The following is a 23,227-nucleotide window of genomic DNA, read 5'->3' as shown; positions in this document are numbered from 1 at the left end:
AAATGAACTTTACTCAATGAAAAATATTATAATTTTCTCTAAATTTATTCTAGTAATTCATCACATGGTTTGAATGTTCTCATCGTGGTAGTCACTATTCTGCTTTATTTCTTATTTCCTAGCTAGGAAAATCAACTTTTTCCTTTGTTTTGCACATAATTGGATTTGGCCTTAAGCCTTTGCACAAGCTATATACTTCCCGATTGGAGTATTTACTCTGATAAACTGTACAATCTTTGCTTTTGTTTCATAGATTTTTATGGTACTTTATGTTCATAAATACGATTCAAATCCTGACTGAAGCAAAAAAAAAAAAAAAAGAAAAAAAAAAAAACACTTCAAAGCTGAACCTGTAACAAACTTCTTGAGAGCACTGTCGGCTCATTACAGCATACATAACCAAAATTTTGTGAATATTATAACCTCTGTTGTTCCAAGTTAATTTACATTCAAGTTTTCCATTTTGTTTGTTAGTTTCCACAGCGTCATGCTCTGTCCCCCAAGCTGGAGTGCAGTGGCGCCAGCCATCGTAGCTTATTGCAGTCTCCACCTCTGGGGCTCAAGTGATCCTCTCACCTCAGCCTCCCCAGTAGCTGGGACTACGGGTATGCACCATCATGCCCAGCTAATTTTTTTGATTTTTAGTAAAGTCAAGGTCTCGCTATGTTGTCAAGGCTGGTCTCGAACTCCTGGGCTCAAGCGATCCTACTGCCTCAGCCTTCCAAAGTGACGGGACTACAGGCGTAAGCCACCGAGCCCAGCCATTTTAGTTTTTTTAACTCTATTTTGTACATTTACTAAAGGATAAGTTCCTTTCATTCACTTAAACCACCAATTTAGGAACCCATCAGCACCTCATATTATGCCTATTCTCTGGGGTGTATTAAAAATATTATTGCTCATTACTCAGCACCCAGAAGAGTACCTGGCACATAGCATGTGGTCACTAAGTATTTGGCGTCTGAAGGAATCATGAGCAACAGGAGTTAAAGTGACATTTATAAAAGCAATTCTGAACTATGGAACAAAAAACCCAAATTTAAATTACTAGTAGTTAATTATACCATTCTTAGTTCACGGAGGTAGGCGAATTGAAAACTTTGGAAGTTTTAAAATTCTGTACGGTTTAACATTTTTTCTTAGAGGATTCACATATCGTACATAAGAAACCAGATCTCATTCCAGCACTTCAGTCAAAAAAAAAAAAAAAAAAAAAGTCACCAGTTTCAAGGTTTTAGTGTGAAACGTTCTTTGGCCAGAATCTAGACACTACTTTTGTTCACTCAACCGGAGCCCGATCTGGTGCCATTTTCACTCGACCGTCGCTTCCAAACACGCCCCTCCCACCTCTCATCCCAAACCACACACAAAGAAGGAAACCACAATTTCGCCACGTCCTGGGAAAACTCCACGAGGCCAAGTGTGAGGCCACAAGACGCCGTTTTTAGTTCCGCGTTTTCCCTCTTGTAATCCTATTAGGTTTTGTCCAGACAACGTTTTGCTCTTTCAGAAGAGAAAGAGCGTTTTGCGCTCGTCGTCTTGGATTCGACAACCATAAGCGGCCCGTTAGGGAAGCCACCGCAGCGGATTAAATTCGACTGCTTTCTCTCCAAACTCCTCCCGAGCCTTCTCTTCAAGCTCTCCTTTTCGCCTGGAGGCCCCGCCTCGCGGCCCGGCAGCGCGGCACGCGCATGCCCGGTGAGCGCCGCCTGCGCCTTCCCCTGAGGCGCGCCGCCGCCCCGTAGGCCCTCGCGCGCCGCCAGCGGCTGGCTCCCTCCGTCCCTCCCGCGCCGTGCCCCGCCCCTCTCCTCCTCCCGGTCGTTTGTCCGTGAGTCTGGAGCCGGGAGGTTCAGAGCCAGTGGCGATTGGCTGACGCGGTGTGGCTGCGCACTGGGCCTGAGAAACTCTGGTCGGGCGCGCGGTGTCGACTCCCCGGGCTATGCTAGGCGCATCTCAGGTAAACGGTAGGGCAGGAAGGTTTGGGCGACGGAGAATGGTAGTGGTGGGCACAGATCAGCCCTGGAGTTTTTGGCCGCAGACTTTTCCTTGGAGAAGGAGAAGGGGCCGCGCGGAGCCTGTACTTAGTGAGTGCTGACCCCGCGTGGCCGAGAGTGACGGGGCTCCCTCGAAGGTCAGTGTCGTGGGGTCCTCAGGTGGCAGACAACTCTTTCTGGGTATGATTTTGGTATTGTCTCCAGTTTCCTAATACTGGACCTGAGCAGCTAAGCATTTATTCAAGGGTGTATTTTTTTTGTTTTTGTTTTTGTTTTCCCCTTAAGTCGCGGTTAGTCAGAAGGTTCCAGTCGTTGCTCAACCTCTGATCGACTCTGTGCCCTTGAGAGAGTCACTTACTCGTTTTTTATTTCAGTTCTGACACGTGGAAGTGTGGGCGAAGAATGAGGGGCTTCTTTAAGCGCGCTGAACCATGCAGTAAAAAGATACTGTTGGAATTTTTTTTTTTTTTTTTTTTTTTGGTTCACTATGTCCCTGGGCCCAGTGCAACGTTTGGGAAGCATTTTAAGCTCGATGGATGGAGGGAACAAGACAGCCGCATTATTAGACAAGGATAGTAGAAAGGAACAACTTTACACAAGCACACGCGTTTGGAAAAGCTCCTTTGAGCATTTTATGCAGGTTAAATCACAATGGTAGTAGAGAGAAATAAGTCAAAACAAAGGGCCAAACAAAACTACATTTCAAGGAGTTTTTTTGTTCCTAGGTAACTTGAATATACTATCACAAGTTATTGGCGTTTCAAAGTTTTTCCTTGTGATCTGGTATGGAGTTAATCTAAAATGACAATTACATAATCATTCTATGCAATCGTATGCCAATAAAATTAATTAAAACAAAGTTGACTTTTTAATGTAAGAAATAGGAATCAAGACATGTCATTGATGGGAAGTATGATGGCAATCAGCAAAATGAATGGGATATGTATACAATTTTCCTTCAAAGGCAGAGAGTTTAAAGAAATATTTTTATTGCGTTAATATTTAAAGTATGAAGACCTATAGAAAAGTGTATGAATCATAAGTGTACAGCTCAGTGAATTTTCACAAAGTGTACATACCTATGTATCCAGTATCTAGATCAGGAAAGAGTATTAATGTATCCCAGAAGCCCCACTTCATGGTTCCAAAGGTAATCATTATCTGGATGTCTAACATTATATTTCACCCATTATTTACTTTATATAAATGGAGTAATATGGTATTTAGTCCTTAGTGTCTGATTTTTGCTCAATATTTTATTTGTGAGATTTATTCAAGTTATGTAGCAGTTCGTTATTCTCAGGCTGTATGTATAGTGTTTCTAGTTTTTGGCTATTACCAATCTGCTATAAAGATTTTTAGAAATATTTTGATGAAATTATGTTTACTTTTTTTTTCTTTTTTTTCTTCTTTTTTTTTGAGATGGAGTCTCGCTTCACCACCCAGGCTGGAGTGCAGTGGTGCAATCTCGGCTTACTGCAACCCCCACCTCCCGGGTTCAAGCAGTTCTCCTGTCTCAACCTCCCGAGTAGCTGGGACTGCAGGTGCCTGCCACCACACCCGGCTAAGTTTTGTATTTTTAGTAAAGACGGGGTTTCACCTTTTTGGTCAGGCTGGTCTCAAACTCCTAACCTCAGGTGATCCACCTGCCTTAGCCTCCCAGAGTGCTGGGATTACAGGTGTGAGCCACTGCGCCTGGCCATGTATACATTTTTACTGCGTATATGCCTACTAGTAAAATTACTGTGTTACAGGATAGGCAGATGTGTGCTTGTGGTATACACTACTGAAAAGTTTTTCATATTGTGTTGATTTACACTTTAGTGGCAGCTTGAGAATTCTGGTTCCTCCAAATGCTTGCAACATTTCACATTGTCTTTTTAATTTTAGCCATTCTAGTAGGAATATAGTGAAATAACATTGGGATTTTCCCATAATTTCCCTAATGACTGATGGTATTGAGCACATATTCATGTGTTTACTGGCATTTGGATATCCTCTATTTCTGTAAGGGACCAGACAAAAAGTGTAGGCAGCCCTCGCTTTGTAGAGTTTCAGTAAACCAAGTAATGTGTGAAGCTCGGACTACCTGTATTTTAGGTTGTACAGGCTGTACAGTCTCTGTTACATATTCTTTTCTGTTTTTTTCCTCTTTTCTTTGTTCCCAACCATTTAAAAATGTAAAAACCATTCTTAGCTCATGGGTTATACAAAAACAGTTGTTAAAAGATAACTTTAGGCATATTAAAATTTTAGGGTTTATATGAGCATTTAGCAATTTCATAAATTGGGTATCACCAGACCACAAGTCGTTCAAGACTCCACCAAGAGGGTGTGAAGGGAAAACTTTTATAAGGTGTTTATGGAAATAGACAAAGAAAATATTTGATTGGTTACAGTGGAATGTCTCTAGTTAGAAGTTGGTTGGTGGTTTCTGATTGATTAAACTCAAGTTTAGTTTTACTGTTTACATTGAGTTGGGTTTTGGTTTATTTACATAGGAACCCAAAGTGCTGGAACTGTCTCAACCTAATGGTTTCCCAATTAGTTTTTTTTTTTTTTTTAAACACAGTCCACTGGCTGGATTTGGGTTGTGGGCCATAGTGTACTAACCCCTGCTCTATTGAAAAATGTTTGTTCAATCTTTTGCCAATTGGTTGGATGTGAAATCAGTAACTGAGATGGGCTACATTAGAGAAATATATATCCATAATACTATGTCTGTCTGTCTATCTATCTATCTATCTATCTATCTATCTATCTATCTATCTATGTATCTATGTGTGTGTATGTATATATATATTTTTGAGATAGGGTGTACCTCTGTCACCCAGGCTGGAGTGCAGTGGGGCGATCTTGGTTTACTGCAGCCTCTGCCTCCTGGGCTGAAGTGATCGTCTTACCTCAGCTTCCCAAGTAGCTGGGATTACAGGCACACACCACCATGCCTGGGCTAATGTTTGTATTTTTTTGTGGAGATGGAGTTTTGCCACGTTGCCCAGGCTGGTCTTAAACTCCTGAGATCAAGTGATCCTACTTCCTTGGCCTCCCTAAATGCTGGGATTACAGGCACGAGCCACCGCACCTGGCCAGTATTGTTAAGCAGCATGAGTTATAGTGTTTTGGTGTTGAATGTCAGATCTCTAAATATACTTTATTTGGTTTACCAGTTTTACCTTGAGACTAATTAGAGGCCAATTTGATTCTTGTCTGAATTGTTTTTACTTCTCCCACTTTCTACTCACCCTGTAAATCTGAAGAACAAAAGAGAGGTAAGAAGTGAGAAAAGAAAGGAGAGACAATCTTTCTTTGATACTATTTAAAAGGCTAGGAAAGAAAAGTATGAATGTCTAGACAGTTCTGGGTATTTTGAGTAAAAAATATAAAAAAATACATTGTTTCACATATTCGTGTGAAGAGATCACCAAACCGGCTTTGTGTGAGCAACATGGCTGTTTGTATCACCTGGGTGCAGGCGGACTGAGTCTGAAAAAGGAGTCAGCAAAGGGTGGTGGATTGTCATTAGTTCTTACAGGTTTTGGGATAGGTGGTAGAGGTAGGAGCAACGTTTTGCAGGCAGAGGCAGGATATCACAAAGTACATTCTCAAGGGTGGAGAGAATTACAAAGAACCTTCTTAAGGGTGGGGGAGATTACAAAGTACATTGATCAGTTAGGGTGGGGCACAAACAAATTACAATGGTGGAATGTCATCAGTTAAGGCTATTTTCACTTCTTTTGTGGATCTTCAGTTGCTTTAGGCCATCTGGTCACAAGGGATATGATAGCTTAGCTTGGGCTCAGAGGCCTGACATATATAATATACTTATTGTAATATTTTGAAGTGCATATTGTCCTTTGAGCTATTCCATCCTGGGATGGCTTTTTTAAACATTTTTATCTAGTGATTGAGTATACTCATGATATAGGAAGTAATAGCCATTGACTTGGGCCATAAAGCTCAACTGTGACATCTCTTCCCAGGATCCATCCTGGGAAGTCGTTTCTTCCTTAAATGTCCCTTTGGACTGCCCAGTTCATCTTCTTTTACTCTTGGCCCCCTGTCTTTTACTCAGTATTGCCCAAAATTTTACTTTAATGCCCTTCAGCCCACCATCCATGTTAACATTTTTAGCTAACACTTTCTAGGTTTTTGTTGTTGTTCTTGTTGTTGCTTTTAGAAACAGGATCTTGCTGTCACTCAGGTTGGAGTACAGTGGTGCAATCATAGCTCACTGTAACCTTGACCTGGGTTCAAGCTGTCTTCCCCACTGCAGCCTCCCAAGTAGATAGGACTATAGGTGCTCAACATCACACCTAACTATTTTATTTTTTGTTTTTGTTGAAACAGAGTCTAGCTTTGTTGCCCAGGCTACTATCCAACCCCTGGCCTCAGGTCCTCCTGCCTTGACCTCCCAAAGTGCCAGGATTACAGGCGTTAGCCACGGCACCAGCACCTTTTTTGTTTTTAAGTAATTTATAGAAGTGAATTTAGTGTACATTTAAACATATATGCTAATACTAATGAAGGGTGTGAGGGTAATTTCATCAGTGTGATCCTTTCTTTGATATGTATAATTGGTTTTTTCCAGTCTTACTTGATTGTTATGCAGATGGATTTAAGATGGGCCTCACCTTCCACTATCAATTCATTGCAGTTAAGTAAGCTTTTCTTATATAGAAATTCTGGATCCAGTACATACTGCATTTCATTACACACACATGTGCACACACACACAATGACTAATGTAAATACCTTCCTGCTTTATAAGTCCCACACAAAGCAATTGTATTCATATGCAGTGTTTTTCATGGCACTCCTTGAATCAACTTGGAGTCACTGCAAATTATTATGGGTAATAAAGGGCATGTGCCAGTGGAAGGGATTCTCAGACAAGGGAGTCCCCTCCCTCCATGGCTTCAGACTTCATAAGGGAGCAAATAGGGAATTAATGTGGCACAAATATTTAATTTGTACCATCAACCTTAGGTGATGCTTTCACGTTAATAAGGATGTATTTGTGGGTTGAATTGTAGTCACTAGCTTCCAACAGTACCTTCTCCTCTGGACATTGCCTGCACTACATTGCCATTGTTGACTTCTGGAACAATGTTCCAGAATTTCATTGCTAACACACCTTGCCTTTTCTGGTTGCAGTTTTTAGATACTTTATTTAGGTTACATTTAATCTTGTTTACCCTGTTTAGGGTGACTGTGTGTTCAAGGTGAATGTATTTGTCTATTGTTTATTTGTTGCTTTTATAATTTATTTCCAGCAAATCTTATTACTAGTATGTCCAGCTACCTGGGACTGGGGATGGGCAGATGACTCACTTTCATTGGCAACTTCACATGCCATCTAGAGATGGCTTAGGGTTGATGAGAGAAAAAGAGATAATGTACAAGATGAATCAATTGTAGCTGTTTTTGTTAGCATTGTATTATTATTCTCTCTATTGAATTTATTAGATTTTGAGACTATCATAAAGAGAAGATAGAACTGTTTTAGAGCATTAATTACAGAAAAGTTTACTATAGTGGAAAGAGCACAGGACATAAGAGCAAAATAAGTGTGGCTTACTACCTGTTTGTGTTAACTTTTCCTGCGACTCAACTTTCTTTTGTGAAATGAGGCATTTTGATGAAGTATTTCTAATCTCTGGTAATCTTTTTCAAAAGACACAGAGTTGGGAATGCCAAGAGACCATAGGGGTCATTTAGGCTACCTTCTCAGTTTAGTCACATAGTTACTAGAACCTATTTTTTTCTGATTTTTATTCCAGTTGCTTTTTCCATTATACTACCTGTGATAGGGAGCCTTCTAAAGTGACCTTGGTGTTCACTCTTATGTAGTTCCTTCCTCTTGAGGGTGAACTAGACCTAGAGGCTCACTTCTACTAGAATGTGGCAAAAATGGTGTGATGTCACTTATCAGATTAGATTACAAAATTTATGACTTCCCCTTTTTGCTGGCACTCTGTTGCTCACTCACCTTGAGGAAGTCAGCTGTCATGTGAGCTGACCTGTGAAAAGGCCCACCTGTCAAGGAACTGAAGGGGACCTCCAGCCAGTAAGGAACTGAGTTTCTCAGTCTAAAAACCCTCAGGCATTTATTTAATTATTTGAGATGGAGTCTCACTCTGTTGCCCAGGCTGGAAAGCAGTGGTGTGAGCTTGGCTCACTGCAACCTCCACCCCCAGGTTCAAGCAATTCTCCTGCCTCAACCTCCTGAGTAGCTGGGACTACAGACTCGTGCCACCACGCCCAGCTAATTTTTTATATTTTTAGTAGCGATGGGGTTTCACCACGTTAGCCAGGATGGTCTTGATCTCCTGACCTCATGGTCCACCCACCTTGGCCTCTCAAAGTGCTTGGATTACAGATGTGAGCCACTGCGCCCGGCCCCCTCAGGGATATTAATCCTGCCAGCAACCACCGAGAGAGTTTAGAAGCAGATCCTCTCCTTGTTGAACGTTGAGATGACTGTACCCCTGGCTGACACTTTGATTCTAGCCTTGTGAGAGACCCTGGGCTGGAGGACTTAGCTTAGCAACACTCAATTTCTGATTTTTAGCAACTGTGAGATTACAAATGTGTATTGTTTTAAGCTCTTGAATTTGGGTTTAATGTGTTAGGTAGTGATATGGTTTGGCTGTGTCCCCATGCAAATCTCATCTTGAATTGTAGCACCCATAATTCCCTCATGTTGTGGGAGGGGTCCAGTGGGAGATAATTGAATCACAGGGGTGGTTTCTCTCATACTGTTCTCATGGTAGTAAGTCTACGAGGTGTGATGGTTTTATAAGGGGAAACCCCTTTTGCTTGGCTTTCATTCTCTTTTGCTGCCACCATGTGAGACGTGCCGTTCACCTTTCACGATGATTATGAGGCCTCCCAAGCCACGTGGAACTGTGAATGCATTAAACCTCTTTCTTTTGTAAATTGCCCAGTCTCAAGTATGTGTTTATTAGCAGTGTGAAAACGGACTGACACAGTAAACAGACTAACACAGTAAATGGACTAATACAGTAGAGTGGGGTGCTGCTGAAAAGATACCCGAAAATGTGGAAGTGACTTTGAAACTGGGTAACGAGCAGAGGCTGGAATAGTTGGGAGGGCTCAGAAGAAGACAGGAAAATGTGGGAAAGTTTGGAACTTCCTGGAGGCTTATTGAATGGCTTTGCCCAAAATGCTGATAGTGATATAGACAATAATGTCCAGGCTGAGGTGGTCTCAGATAGAAATGAGGAACTTGTTGAGAACTGTAGCAAAAGCAAAGAGACTGGTGGCATTTTGCTCCTGCCCCAGAGATTTGTAGAACTTTGAACTTGAGAGAGATTTGGGATATCTGATGGAAGAATTTTTTTTTTTTTTTTTGAGATAGAGTTTTGCTCTTACTGTCCCTGTTGGGGTGCAGTGACACAACCTCCGCCTCTGGGTTCAAGTGATTCTCCTGCCTTGGCCTCCTGAGTAGCTGGGATTACAGGCACGCACCACCACGCCCAGCTAATTTTTTGTATTTTTAGTAGAGACGGGGTTTCATCATGTTGGCCAGGCTGGTCTCGAACTCCTGATCTCAGGTGATCCACCTGCCTCGGCCTCCCAAAGTGCAGGGATTACAGGCATAAGCCACCACACCCAGCCAGTGGAAGAAATTTTTAAGCAACAAAGCTTTCAAGAGGTGACATGGCTGCTCTTAAACACATTCAGTTTTTTATTTTTATTTTTTTTATTATTCTAGGGTACATGTACACAAAGTGCAGGTTTGATACATAGGTGTACATGTGCCATGTTGGTTTGCTGCATCCATCAACTCATCATTTACATTAGGTATTTCTCCTAATGCTATCCCTCCCCCAGCTCCCCACCCCCCAACAGGCCCTTGTGTGTGATGTTCCCTGCCCTGTGTCCAAGTGATCTCATTGTTCAATTCCCACCTATGAGTGAGAACTTGCGGTGTTTGGATTTTGTCCTTGTGATAGTTTGCTGAGAATGATGGTTTCCAGCTTCATCCCATGTCCCTGCAAAGGACATGAACTCACCCTTTTTTTATGGCTGCATAGTATTCCATGGTGTAAATGTGCCACATTTTCTTAATCCAGTCTATCGTTGATGGACATTTGGGTTGGTTCCAAGTCTTTGCTATTGTGAATAGTGCCATAATAAACATACATGTGCCTGAAGCACATTCAGTTTTATAAGGGAAGCAGAGCATTAAAGTTCAGAAAATTTGCAGCTTGACCTTGCAATTGAAAAGAAAAACCCATTTACTGAGGAGAAATTCAAGCCAGCTACAGAAATTAGCCTAAGTAATAAGGAGCCAAATGTTCATCCCCAAGACAATGGGGAAAGTGTCCCCAGGGTATGTTAGAGGTCTTCACAGCAGCCCCTCCCATCATAGGCCCAGAGGCCTAGGAGGAAAAAATGGTTTCATGGACCAAGCCCAGGGTCGCCATGCTATGTGCAGCCTAGGGACTTGGTATCCTGTGTCCCAGACACTCCAGCCTTGGCTGAAAGGGGCCAATGTAGAGCTCAGGCTATGGCTTCAGAGTGCACAGGCCCCAAACCTTGGAAACTTTCATGTGATATTGAGCTTGTGAGTGCACCGAAGTCAAGAATTGGGGTTTGGGAATCTTCGCCTAGATTTCAGAGGATATTTGGAAACCCCTGGATGTCCAGGCAGAAGTTTGCTGCAGGGATGGGGCCTTCATGGAGAACTTCTGGTAGGGCAGTGCATAAGGGAAATGTGGGATTGGATCCCCCACACAAAGTCCCTACTGGGGCACTGCCGAGTGGAGCTGTGAGAAGAGGACCACCATCCTCCAGACCCCAGAATGGTAGATCCACTGACAGCTTGCAGTGTGTGCCTGGAAAAGCCTCAGCCACTCAACACTGACATGTGAAAGCAGCTGGGAGGGAGGCTGTACCCTGCTAAGCCACAGGGGCAGAGCTGCCCAAGATGTGGGAACCCACCTCTTGCATCAGTGTGACCTGGATGTGAGACATGCAGTCAAAGGAGATAATTTTGGAGCTTTAAGATTTGACTGCCCTGCTGGAGTTTGGAGTTGCATGGGGCCTATAGCCCCTTCATTTTGGCCAGTTTCTCCCATTTGGAATGGCTGTGTTTACCCAATGCCTGTACCCCCATTGTATCTAGGAACTAACTTGCTTTTGATTTTGCAGGCTTATAGGTGGAAGAGACTTGCCTTGTCTTGGATAAGACTTAGGGCTGTGGACTTTTGAGTTAATGCTGAAATGAGTTAAGACTTTGGGGGATTGTTGGGAAGGCATGCTTGGTTTTGAAGTGTTAGGACATGAGATTTGGAAGGAACCAGGGGCGGAATGATATGGTTTGGCTGTGTTCCCACTCAAATCTCATCTTGAATTGTAGCTCCCATAATTCCCTCATGTTGTGGAAGGGACCCAGTGGGAGATGGTTGAATCATGGGGCAGTCTCCCCCATACTGTTCTCCTGGTAGTGAATAAGTCCAGGTGTGTTCTGATGGTTTTATAAGGGGAAACCCCTTTCACTTGGCTTTCATTCTGTCCTACCACAGCCATGTGAAATATGCCTTTTACCTTCCATGATGATTGTGAGGCCTCTCAATCCACGTGGAACTGTGAATCTGTTAAACCTCCTTCTTTTGTAAATTGCCTAGTCTCAGTTATATTTTTATCAGCAGCATGAAAACAGACTAATATAGGTAGCAATAGACAACTACACTACTCATTAATACCAGAAAAACTTTAATCTGTTTTTATCAGTTTAAACTTATTTGAGGACATGATATTATTATTTTTTGAGATGGAGTCTCTCTCTTTTGCTCAGGCTGGAGTGCAGTGGCACGATCTTGGCTTACTGCAAGCCTCCCAGGTTCATGTGATTCTCATGCTTCAGCCTCCCAAGTAGCTGGGATTACAGGCACGTGCCATCATGCCCGGATAATTTTTGTATTTTTAGTAGAGATGGGGTTTTGCCACATTGGCCAGGCTGGTCTTGAACTCCTGACCTCAGGTGGTTTTCCCACCTCAGCCTCCCAAAGTGCTGGGATTACAGGTGTGAGCCACCATGCCAGGCTGAGGGCATGCTATTTTTTATATCTTGAAAAACCAAATATTAACAGTTTTAATTATAAATCCCATACTTGTTTTTAGTTATAATTTAATTGCTAGGTGTTTGTTTTATTTCTAAGCCGGCAATGTAAATAAATTATTACTTTGAAGGGTTGATTTGGTGTTTTTTTTATAGTAGATGACCAATAAGACATATTTACCCTAGATCTGCTTTAGGCTGTTGGCATAAGCATCTCTGACTCAGATATTGGCTGCATTGAAAGCATTTTTAATTTAGATTTTATACTGTTTTGGATGCGTATAGTCAGGTAATCTATTCTTGTTATGAATGTGCAGTTCCGTGTTAGGATGGTTTGATTATGTGTAAATATTACTTGGAGAATGACTTTTAATATGCATGGTTTTATAAGTTTTGGAAGCTGCTTGAGTACAAGAAGAATCGTATTACTGGAATCCTTAATGCTGTATATTATTTTATTGTCTATTAAAACATACCAATTTCCTATCGTCATAGTTTTGAGGATTTTACTGCTGAGTAACAAGTTTCGAAAAGCAGAAAATATAAATAAGTGAAAATGTAAATAAATAATATAGAGAAATTAACTTTTAGAAAACATAGATCAATTAATGTAGATAGTATAGATCAATTAACTTTTAGAGAACATAGCAGCAAGTAATACATGAAAAGTATATAAAACATACATGGACAGTTTAGTGAATGAATAAAAAGTGAACACCCATGTAGCCACCATCAAAATATTTAGATTTTTAAATTTTTTGAGATGGGGTCTCACCATGTTGCCCAGGCTACAGTGCAGTGGCACAATCTCGGCTTACTGCAACCTCTGTCCCCTGGGTTCAAGTGATTCTCCTGCCTCAGCCTCCTGCGTAGCTGGGATTACAGGTGCATTCCACCATGCCCAGATAATTTTTGTATTAGTAGAGATGGGGATTCACCATGTTGGCAGGCTGGTCTCAAACTCCTGTTGTCAAGTGATCTGCCTGCCTCAGCCTCCCAAAGTGGTGGGATTACAGGCGTGAGCCACTGCACCCGGCCTTGTCACTGTACTTCTGACATTATCATTATGCAAAATCTTGGTACAGTGATCAAAACCAGAACACTAATATTGTGGTTTCACTGGGTAATTCATTAAATATTGCATAAATTTGAATAAGTTGAATAAAATTACAAAATATAATTTAATTAATAATACTATTCATTAGACTGTAAACTTTATTGACATGTCACTAGATTTTCTATTAATGTTCTTTTCCTATTCTAGGAACAAATCCAGAGCTGATGTTATATTTAGTTGTCATGTTTCCAGTGTCTTTTCCTATTTGTGACTTCTTTCTATTTTGATATAGCTATGTCAGCTCTCTTTTGATTAATCTGTGCATCGATCTGGGTTTTTAAAAATCCAGTGGGACATCTCTGTCTTCCAGTTGGGGCATTTAGCATTTGGGTCATTTCATCCCTTTATATTTTTTATTATTGCCTTTTTTCTTAACCTTTTGTTATTTTAGACATTATATAATATAAGACTGGGCATGGTGGCTCACCCCTGTAATCCCAGCACTTTGGTAGGCTGAGGCAGGCGGATCACCTGAGGTCAGGAGTTTGAGACCAGCCTGGCCAACATATGCGAAACCCCATCTCTACTAAAAAATACAAAAATTACGTGGGCGTGGTAGCACTTGCCTGTAATCCGAGCTACTCAGTAGACTGCGGCAGGAGAATGGCTTGAACCCGGGAGGCAAAGGTTGCAGTGAGCCAAGATCATGTCACTACACTCCATCCTGGGTGACAGAGCAAGACTCCATCTCAAAAAAAAAAAAAAAAAAAAAAAAGAAATTAGATAATGTATACACATGGTTTTGGTTTTTGGCTTATTTGAGACAGAGTTTCACTCTGTTGCCCAGGCTGGAGTACAGTGGTGCAAACATAGCTCACTGCAGCCTTGACCTCCTGGGCTCAAGCAATCCTCCCACCTCAGCCTCCCAAGTAGCTGGGACTACAAGTGTGCCACCACACCTAATTTTTAATTTTTTTTTTTGGTAGACATGAGGTTCCCCTATGCCCAGACTAGTCTTGAACTCTGTTCCTTAAACGATCCTCCCACCTTGGTCTCTCAAAGTACTGATTACAGGTGTGAGTCACTGCACCCTGCCAAATTAATGTGCTCTATTATTTTGTAGCTTCCCTCTTTAATTTAATAATATCTTGTACATGTGTATGTTTTTGAAAAACGCCCAAACTGTGTTTCCCTCTTCTCTCACACCACACTAATCAACATGGAAGACTTCTGTGACAAAATGTCAGGGAGTTTTTCCCCACCAAAAAGCAGTGGACACCAACTGGATATCCCCCAATTCAATTCTGACACTATGTACTTGGAGATAGTGTCAGAACCCACAGGTTGGGTGCCCACTCCCCAAGACTGCCCCATCCCCCCGCCCTTTTTAAATGGCTCATCCCTTTTGACACCAGTCACAAGTTAGAGTTCCCATTACCTTCTCTTTAGTTTTGAGTAAATTGCTGGAGCGGCTCACAGAACTCAGGGAAAGTCATTAAGTGGTTGATTTATAAGGGATGTTTAACCGCCCACTGGGTGCTTCCTGCTCAGTGCACAGTCAAAACCAATTCACTGAGACTGTGCTGTTGCAGTCGAGAGGTTTATCAATGCAAAACTAGCCAAGTGGATGGACTGGCGGGATTACTCCAATCAGTCTCCTCGAAGACTTGAAGATTAGGTGGGCAGGGGGCTAGAGAATGAGTTTTGCTGACATGTGATGCAATCATAGGCATGTGGAGAGTGTGTGCACTGAGTTGGCCTCTCTGTAGGGGCCACAGGATTGGTTGAGGCATCTAAAGGAGCAATAGGAAAAGTCACAAACCTTGTGACCTCTGACCACATGACTCCTGACAGCAAGGGATTATAGAAAGGGAAGCTAGAGGACAATGTCTGGTTATCATTTAACTACAGCTGCATTGTAGCAGAATTTAGGTATCTCCCATAATCCTAATTTTGTGGCCTTTCATTAGTTTTACAAAGGTGGTGTTTGTACCTGAACAAGTAGGGTTTCATTTTAGGCAGGTACTATTATCATCCCTACTTCAAAATTAAAGTATAAACTAAATTTCTCCCATGATTAGCTTGACCTACACCCAAGAAAGGTGAGTACAGCCAGCCTGAGAAGCTAGAAGCAAGATGGAGTCAGCCATGCTTGATTTCCTTCACTGTCATAATCTTTGCAAAGGCAGTTTCAGATGTTATAAAGGATAAAGATGAAAACAAGCATAGGAGATGAGGAGGCAGAGCAAGGTGATGGAATAGAAAGCTCCACTGCCCACCCCTCCACCACCTAAACAAGGACACCAAGTTAACTATCTGCACAGAAAAAAACACCTTCATGAGAGCCAAAAATCAAGTGAGCACACATAGTACCTGGTTTTAACTTCATATTGCTGAAAGAGGTACTGAAGAGATGGAAAAAAACAATCCTAAGTCACTGCAACTGTTTCCCCACTCCCAGCAGGGGTGGCATAGTGCAGAGAGTTTCTCTGGGAACTGGGGGAGACAAAACACAATTGTGAAACATTGAACCCAGTACTGTCCTGTTAGGGCAGAAAGGAAAAGCAGACCAAACTCAGCTGATGCCTGCCCATGGAGGGAACATTTACACCAGCCCTAGCCAGAGGGAAATTGCTGATCCCAGTGGTCCAAACTTGAGTGCCTTCGAACCTTGCCACTGAAGTCTGCAGCACTCTGTGTCTCCATATAAACTTGAAAGGTAGTGTAGGCCATAAGGACTGCAACTCTTAGGAGAGTTCTAGTGCTAAACTAGGCCCAGAGACAATGGACTGTGGTTGGGGGGCATGTGACATACTGAGACACCAGCTGGGGCAACCAACAGAGTGCTGATATCACCCCTCACCTAACCCCAGGCTGCGTAGCTCTCAGTTCCAAAAGAGACCCTTTCCTTCTACTTGAGGAGAGGGCGAGTGGGGAGGACTTTATCTTGCATCTAGGATATCAGCTCAGCCACAGCAGGATAGGGCACCAGTCAGAGTTGTGAGCCCCACTCCATGTCCTAGCTCCCAGATGACATTTCTAAACACCCCCTGGGCCAGAAGGGAACTCACTGCCTTGAAGGAAAGGACCCAGTTCTTGCAGCATTCATCACTTGTTAACTGAAGAGCCCTTGGGCCCTGCATAATCAGCAGTGATACCCAGGTACTACATCAAGGGCGTTGGGTGAGCCTCTGAGATTTGCTGGCTTTAGGTAAAACTCAGCACATTACCAGCTGTGGTGACTATGAAGCAAAACTCTTTCTGTCTGAGAAAAGTAGTTGGAAAAGTAAAGAGGATGGACTTTGTTTTGTACCTTAGATACCAGCATTGCCACAGGTGGGTGGAACACTAAGTGGGCTCTTGGGGTCCCTGATTCCAGAACTTGACTCTTGGATGACATTTCTGGACCTGCTCTGGGCCAGAGGGGAGTCCACTTCCCTTAAGGGTGAGTCACAACCCAGGAAGCACTCATGACAGGCTGACATAAGAGACCTCAGGCTGTAAGGGAAGACTGACGGTAGTCTGGTGGTACTCCTCATGGCCCAGGGTGACAGTGGCTACGGGGTAAGGCACCTCTGCCTTTGGAAAGGGGAGGGAAGGACTGAGTCTTGTGCTTTGAGTTCCAGCTCACCCAGAGTACAATAGAACACCTGGTAGACTTCCAGTGTTTTTGACTCTACTTCCTGACTCTTGTATGGCACTTCGGGACTCACCTGGAGCCTGGGGGACCTCACCACCCTGAAGGGAAGGACATAGGCCTGGCTTGCTTTGCCTGCTGCTGACTGTAGAGTCCAAGGGTCTTGAGCGAACATTGGCTGTAGCCAGGGAGTTACTACGGCAGGTCTTGGGCGAGATCCAATGCTGTGCTGGCTTCAGGTCAGACCCTGCAGTCATAGTGGTGGTGGCCACAGGGATATTTATGTCACTTTATCCCCAGATTTATGTGACATAGAACAGAGAGAGATTCTGTGTGTTTGGGAGAAAGTAAGGGAAGAGAACAAGAATCTCTGCCTGGAACAAGAATCTCTGCCTGGTATTTCAGAGAATTCTTCCATATCTTGTCCAAGATTATCAAGATTGTACCTATGTGAGTCTGCAAGAACCACAGCATTACTGGGCTTGGGGTTCCCTCTAAAGCAGATATAGCTTAGGTCACACCTAAGTCCTTTCAAATATCTGGAAAGCCTTCCCAAGAAGGACAGCTACGATAAACCCAGACAGTGAAGACTACAATAAATACCTAACACTTCAGTGCCCAGATACCAAAGAAAATATACATTTACACTGTTCAGGAAGACATGACCTCACTAAATGAACTAAATAAGGAAGCAGGGACCAATCTTGGAGAAACAGATATCTGAGACCTTTCAGACAGAGAATTCAAAATAGCTGTGTTGAGACCACTCAAAGAAATTCAAGATAATACAGAGAAGGAATTTGAATTCTATCAGATACATTTAACGAAGATATGGAAATAATTAAGGAGAGTCAAGCAGAAATTCTAGAGCTGAAAATGCAATTGACATACTGAAGAATACATCCAAGTCCTTTAATAGCAAAAATTGTCAAGTAGAAGAAAGTTAGTGATCTTGAAGATAAGATATTTGAAAATACACAGTCAGAGAAGACAAAAGAAAAAAGAATAAAAAACAATGAAGCATGCCTACAGGATCCAGAAAATAGCCTCAAAGGGCAAATCTAAGAGGTATTGGCCTTAAAGAGGAAGTGGAGAAAGAGATAGGGGCAGAAAGTTTATTCAAAGGGATAATAATGGAGAAATTCCCAAACTTAAAGAGAGATATCAATATTTAAGTACAAGAAGGTTATAGAACACTAAGCAGATTTAACCCAAAGAAGACTGTCTCAAGGTATTTGATAATCAAACTCCCAAAGGTCAGTGATAAAGAATGGATCCTAAAAGTAGCAAGAGAATAGAAATAACATACAATGGTGCTTCAGTGTGACTGGCAGCAGACTTCAGTGGAAACCTTACAGGTCAGGAGATAGTGTCATGACATATTTAAAGTGCTGGAGGGCAAAAAACCCTTCTACCCTGGGATAGTATATCTGACAAAAATATCCTTCAAACATGAAAGAGAAATAAAGGCTTTCCCAGACAAACAAAAACGGAGGCATTTTATTAATGCCAGATCTATTCTACTAGAAGTGCTAAAGGGAGTACTTTAATTAGAATGAAAAGGATATTAATGAGTAATAAGTAATTGCCTGAAGGTACAAAACTCACTTGTAATAGTACACAGGAAACCACAGAATACTATGGCAGGGTAACTGTGGTGTGTGAACTACTCTCATTCTCGGTAGAAAGAATAAATGATAAAGCAGTAAAAAGTAACTTCAACAACTTTTCAAGACATAGTACAATCAGGTGTAAATAGAAACAACAAAAAGCTAAAAATCAGGTAGATGAAGTTAAGGCAGAGTTTTTATTAGTTTTCTTTTTGCTTATTAATGAGAATAGTGTTAAGTTGTTTTCAGATTAAAATAACGGGTTGTAAGATAGTATTTGCAAGCCTCTTTGTGGGCGGCAAACTACCTAGGTGCTAAGGCAAGAGACCGAGGGCACGAACTGTTCCAGTATAATAAAGAAAATATATAAAAATAAGAATAGTTATACTAGATGTAGATCATAGATATGATTATATATGAATATCATTAATCATTAGTTTGTAGCAATTACTCTTTATTCTAATATTATAATAATCCTTGCTTTTCAATTATAACCTAGGAAAAGCCAGGCCATACAGAGACGTAAGACCTGAGGGGACATGGTGAGAAGTGACCAGAAGACAAGAGTGTGAGCCCTCTGTCACGCCTGGACAGGGCCACTAGAGGGCTCCTTGGTCTAGCGGTAATACTAGCGTCTGGGACGACGCCCCCACATACAGAGATAAGAGCTGAGGGGACATGGTGAGAAGTGACCAGAAGACGAGTGCGAGCCCTCTGTCACGCCCAGGCAGGGCCACTAGAGGGCTCCTTGGTCTAGCGGTAATGCTAGCGTCTGGGAAGACGCCCCGTTGCCAAGCTGACCATGGTCTAGCGGTAGCATCAGTGCCAAGGAAAAACACCTGCTACTTAGCAGACTGGGAAAGGGAGTCTCCCTTTTCCCGGGGGAGTTTAGAGAAGACTCTACTCCACCACCTCTTGTGGTGGCCCACTGATGTCAGGCCCACTCACAGTTATCTGGAGGCCTAACCATCTCCCTGTGATGCTGTGTTTCAGTGGTCATGCTCCTGGTCTGCTTTCATGTTCCATCCCATACATCTGGCTTTACCTTCTAGATAGCAGTAGCAAATCAGTGAAAGTACTAAAAGTCTCTGATATGCAGAAATAATGGCATAAGCTGTCTTCTCTCTCTCTCTGTCTCTCTCTCTCCGCCTCTGCTGCCAAACAGGGAAGGGCCCCCTGTCCAGTGGACACGTGACCCACATGACTCTACCTATCATTGGAGATGGCTCACACTCCTTACCCTGCCCCCTTGTCTTGTATCCAATAAATAACAGTGCAGCCTGGCATTTGGGGCCACTACTGGTCTCCATCTTGGTGGTAGTGGTCCCCCAGGCCCAGCTGTCTTTTCTTTTATCTCTTTGTCTTGTGTCTTTTTTCCTACGATCTCTCATCTCCGCACACGGGGAGAAAAACGCACCGACCCTGTGGGACTGGTTCCTACACCTCATGGTAACTTCAAACCAAAAAACATAAAATGGATACACAAAAAAATAAAAAGCAAGAAACTAAATCACATCACCAGAGAAAATCACCTTCACTAGCGGAAGACGGAATGGAAATAAAGAAGGGAGAGAATATCATAAAACAACCAGAGAACAAATAAGAAAATAGGTGGAGTAAGTTTTTACTCATCAATAGCAATGTTGAATGTAAATGGACTAAACTCTCCAGTCAAAAGACATAGTGTGGTTGAATTGATGAAAAAACAAGACCTGTTAATCTGTTTCCTACAAGAAACACACTTCACCTGTAAAGACACACAGACAGAAAATAAAGGGATGGGCTGGGTGTGGTGGCTCACGCCTGTAATCCAAGCACGTTGGGAGGCTGAGGCAGGCGGATCTCCTGAGGTCAGGAGTTCGAGACCAGCCTGGCCAATGTGGCGAAACCCTGTCTCTACTAAAAATACAAAAATTAGCCAGGTGTGGTAGCGGGCACCTGTAATCCCAGCTACCCAGGAGGCTGAGGCAGAAGAATCACTTGAACCTGTGAGGCGGAGGTTTCAGTAAGCCAAGATCATGCCATTGCACTCCAGCTGGGTGATAGAGCAAACCTCCATCTCAAAAAAAAAAAAAAAAGAAAAGAAAAGAAAAGAAAAGAAAGGGATGGAAAGAGCGGAAAGAGCTATTTTATGCCAACAGAAACCAGAAAAGTGCTAGTTATGCCAGGCAAAATAGATTTCAAGACAAAAACTATGAAAAGAGACAAAGAATGTCACTATTTAATGAAAAAGGGGTCAATTCAGCAAGAGGATATGACAATTTAAAATATATATGCACCCAACACTGGAGCACTCAGATATAGACAACAAATATTAGAGGTAAAGAGAGAGATAGGCTGCAATACAGTAATAGTTGGAGACTTCAACATCCCACTTTCAGTATTGAACATATTTTCCAGACAGAAAATCAACAAGGAAATATCAAACTACGTTTGCATTATAGACAAAATTGACCTAATAGATGTTACAGAACATTTCAGTGAAGAGCTACAGAATACACATTCTTTTCCTCAGCACATGCATCATTCTCATGGATAGACCATATGTTAGTTTACAAAACAAGTCGTCAGACATTCAGAAAAATTGAAATAATATTAAGCATCCTTTCTGACTACAATGGAATAAAACTAGACATTAATAAGATGAATTTTGGAAACTGTACAAATACTTGGAAATTAAACAATATACTCCTGAATGACCAGGGGGCCAATGAAGAAATTAAGAAAGAAACTGAAAAATTTCTTGAAACAAATGATAATGGAAACACAGCATCAAAACCTAGGGGATACAGCAAAAGCAGTACTAAGAGGGAATTTTATAACTATAGGTGCCTACATTAAAAAAGGGGAAATACTTCAAATGAACAGTCTAACAATGCTTTTAAAGAACTATCAAAGCAAGAGCAAACCAAATCCAACATTACTAAAGGACAAGAATAAAGGTCTGAACAGAAATAAATGAAATTTTAATAAAAATACAAACGATCAATAAAACAAAATATGGGTTTTTGAAACGTCAAAATTGACAAACCTTTAGTCAGACTGAGAAAAAAGAGAGGATCCAAATCAGAAATGAAAATGAGACATTACAACTGATACTGCAGAAATTCTAAGGATAATTAGTGGCTACTATGAGCAACTATATACCAATAAATTGGAAAATCTAAGAGAAATGGGCAAATTCTGAGATAGTACAACCTACAATGTTCGAATCAGGAAGAAATTCAAAACCTGAACAGACTAGTAATAAGTAACGAGATTGAAGCCATAATAAAAACTCTCCCAGTGATGAAAAGCCCAAGACCTCGTGGCTTTACTGCTGAATTCTAACAAACATTTGAAGATAAACTTAATACCAATCCCACTCAAATTACTCTGAAAAATAGAGGAGGAGGGAATATTCCAAACTCATTCTCTGAGGTCATTATTACCCTGATACCAAAACCAGACAAAGACACATCAAAAAAAGAAAACCAATCTCTCTGATGAAGGTTATACACACATTCTCAACAAAATACTAAAACCGAATTCAGCAATCCATTTGAAAGATCATTCCTTATGATCAAGTGAGATTTTCCCTGGGATACGATGATGGCTCAACATATGCAAATCAATCAATGTGTACATCATATGAGCAGAATGAAGGATAAAAACCATACGATCATTTCAATTGATGCTGAAAATATTTGATAAAATTCAACATCCCTTCTTGGTAAAAACCCTCAAAAAGCTGGATATAGAAGGAACATACCTCAACATAATAAAAGCCAGATATGACTGACCCACAGTTAGTGTCATACTGAATGAGGAAAAACTGAAATTCTTTCCCCTAAAATCTGGAACATGACAAGGATGCTCACTTTAACCACTGTTATTCAACATAGTACTGTAAGTCCTAGTTAGAGGCCTTCCTTCTTTTTTAAAATATTCTCTTAGTACTGTGGATTTACTTTTAAGCATTGATCTAACTACATCTAACATTTTAAAAAACTGTCTAGTTCAAAATATTGTGTTTCCATTTTTATCTTGTTCAGAAGTTTCCCTTTTAGCTTCCTTTTTAGAAAAATGGGTTATTTGGGATTGTTTAAGGATTTTTCAGATTATCTTTCTGTTATTGATTTCTAGTTTATTTCTTGTCTATTTTTAGTTATCATGGTAAGATAACATAATTTTCATGATTTCATCTTTTGTCAATTATTATTATTTTTTTTGAGACAAAGTCTCACTCTGTTGTCCAGGCTGGAGTGCGGTGGCACAATCTCAGCTCACTTCAGCCTCCACTTCCCAGATTCAAGCAATTCTCATGTCTCAGCCTCCTGAGTAGCTGGGATTACAAGCATGCACTAAAATGCCCGGCACATTTTTGTATTTTTTTTTAGTAGAGATGAAGTTTCACCATGTTGGCCAGGCTGAACTGGAACTCCTGACCTCAAGTGATCTTCCTGTCTCGGCCTCCCAAAGTGCTGGGATCACAGATGTGAGCCACTGCGCCTGGCCAATTTTATCTAAGTGTATTGAGGTCTGTTTGATGGACAAGAATAGGGTCTATTTTGGTAAATGCATCATGTGCACTTGAAAATATTGTGTATTCTGCCATTGTTGGGGTTTTTAATAATGTTTTTAAATAAATGTTAAGTCAAATGGATTGATTTTTAAGAAAAACAGAGGCTGGGTGTGATGGATCACACCCAGAATCCCAGCATTTTGGAGAGGCTGAGGTAGGCAGAACACTTGAGCCCAGGAATTCAAGACCAGCATGGGCAACATGGTGAGACTCCATCTCTACAAAAAAATAGAAAAATTAGCCTAGTATGGTGGTCCCAGCTACTCAGGAGG

General features: G+C 41.6%; 1 protein-coding gene across 4 annotated transcripts in view; it reads left to right on the top strand.

The window, feature by feature from the left end:
- The first annotated feature begins 1,805 nt into the window (after positions 1-1,805).
- The window catches only part of MIPOL1 (mirror-image polydactyly 1), a 384,568-nt gene continuing 363,146 nt past the window's right edge, over positions 1,806-23,227 (top strand). For 3 of the 4 annotated variants that reach the window (XR_649664.4, XM_031668175.1, XM_009211427.3), the window contains exon 1: positions 1,807-1,957. The gene's annotated coding sequence lies outside the window, so the exon portion shown is untranslated. Of the gene's footprint in view, positions 1,958-23,227 lie in introns of all 4 variants that reach the window. The other variant, XM_017961137.3, reaches the window with a different exon arrangement.

The sequence above is a fragment of the Papio anubis genome, chromosome 7, assembly GCF_008728515.1.
Source record: "Papio anubis isolate 15944 chromosome 7, Panubis1.0, whole genome shotgun sequence".
NCBI classification, from domain to species: domain Eukaryota; kingdom Metazoa; phylum Chordata; class Mammalia; order Primates; family Cercopithecidae; genus Papio; species Papio anubis.
The sequence above is the reverse complement of the archived record's forward strand: the minus strand, read 5'-3'. Positions and strand labels throughout refer to the sequence as shown.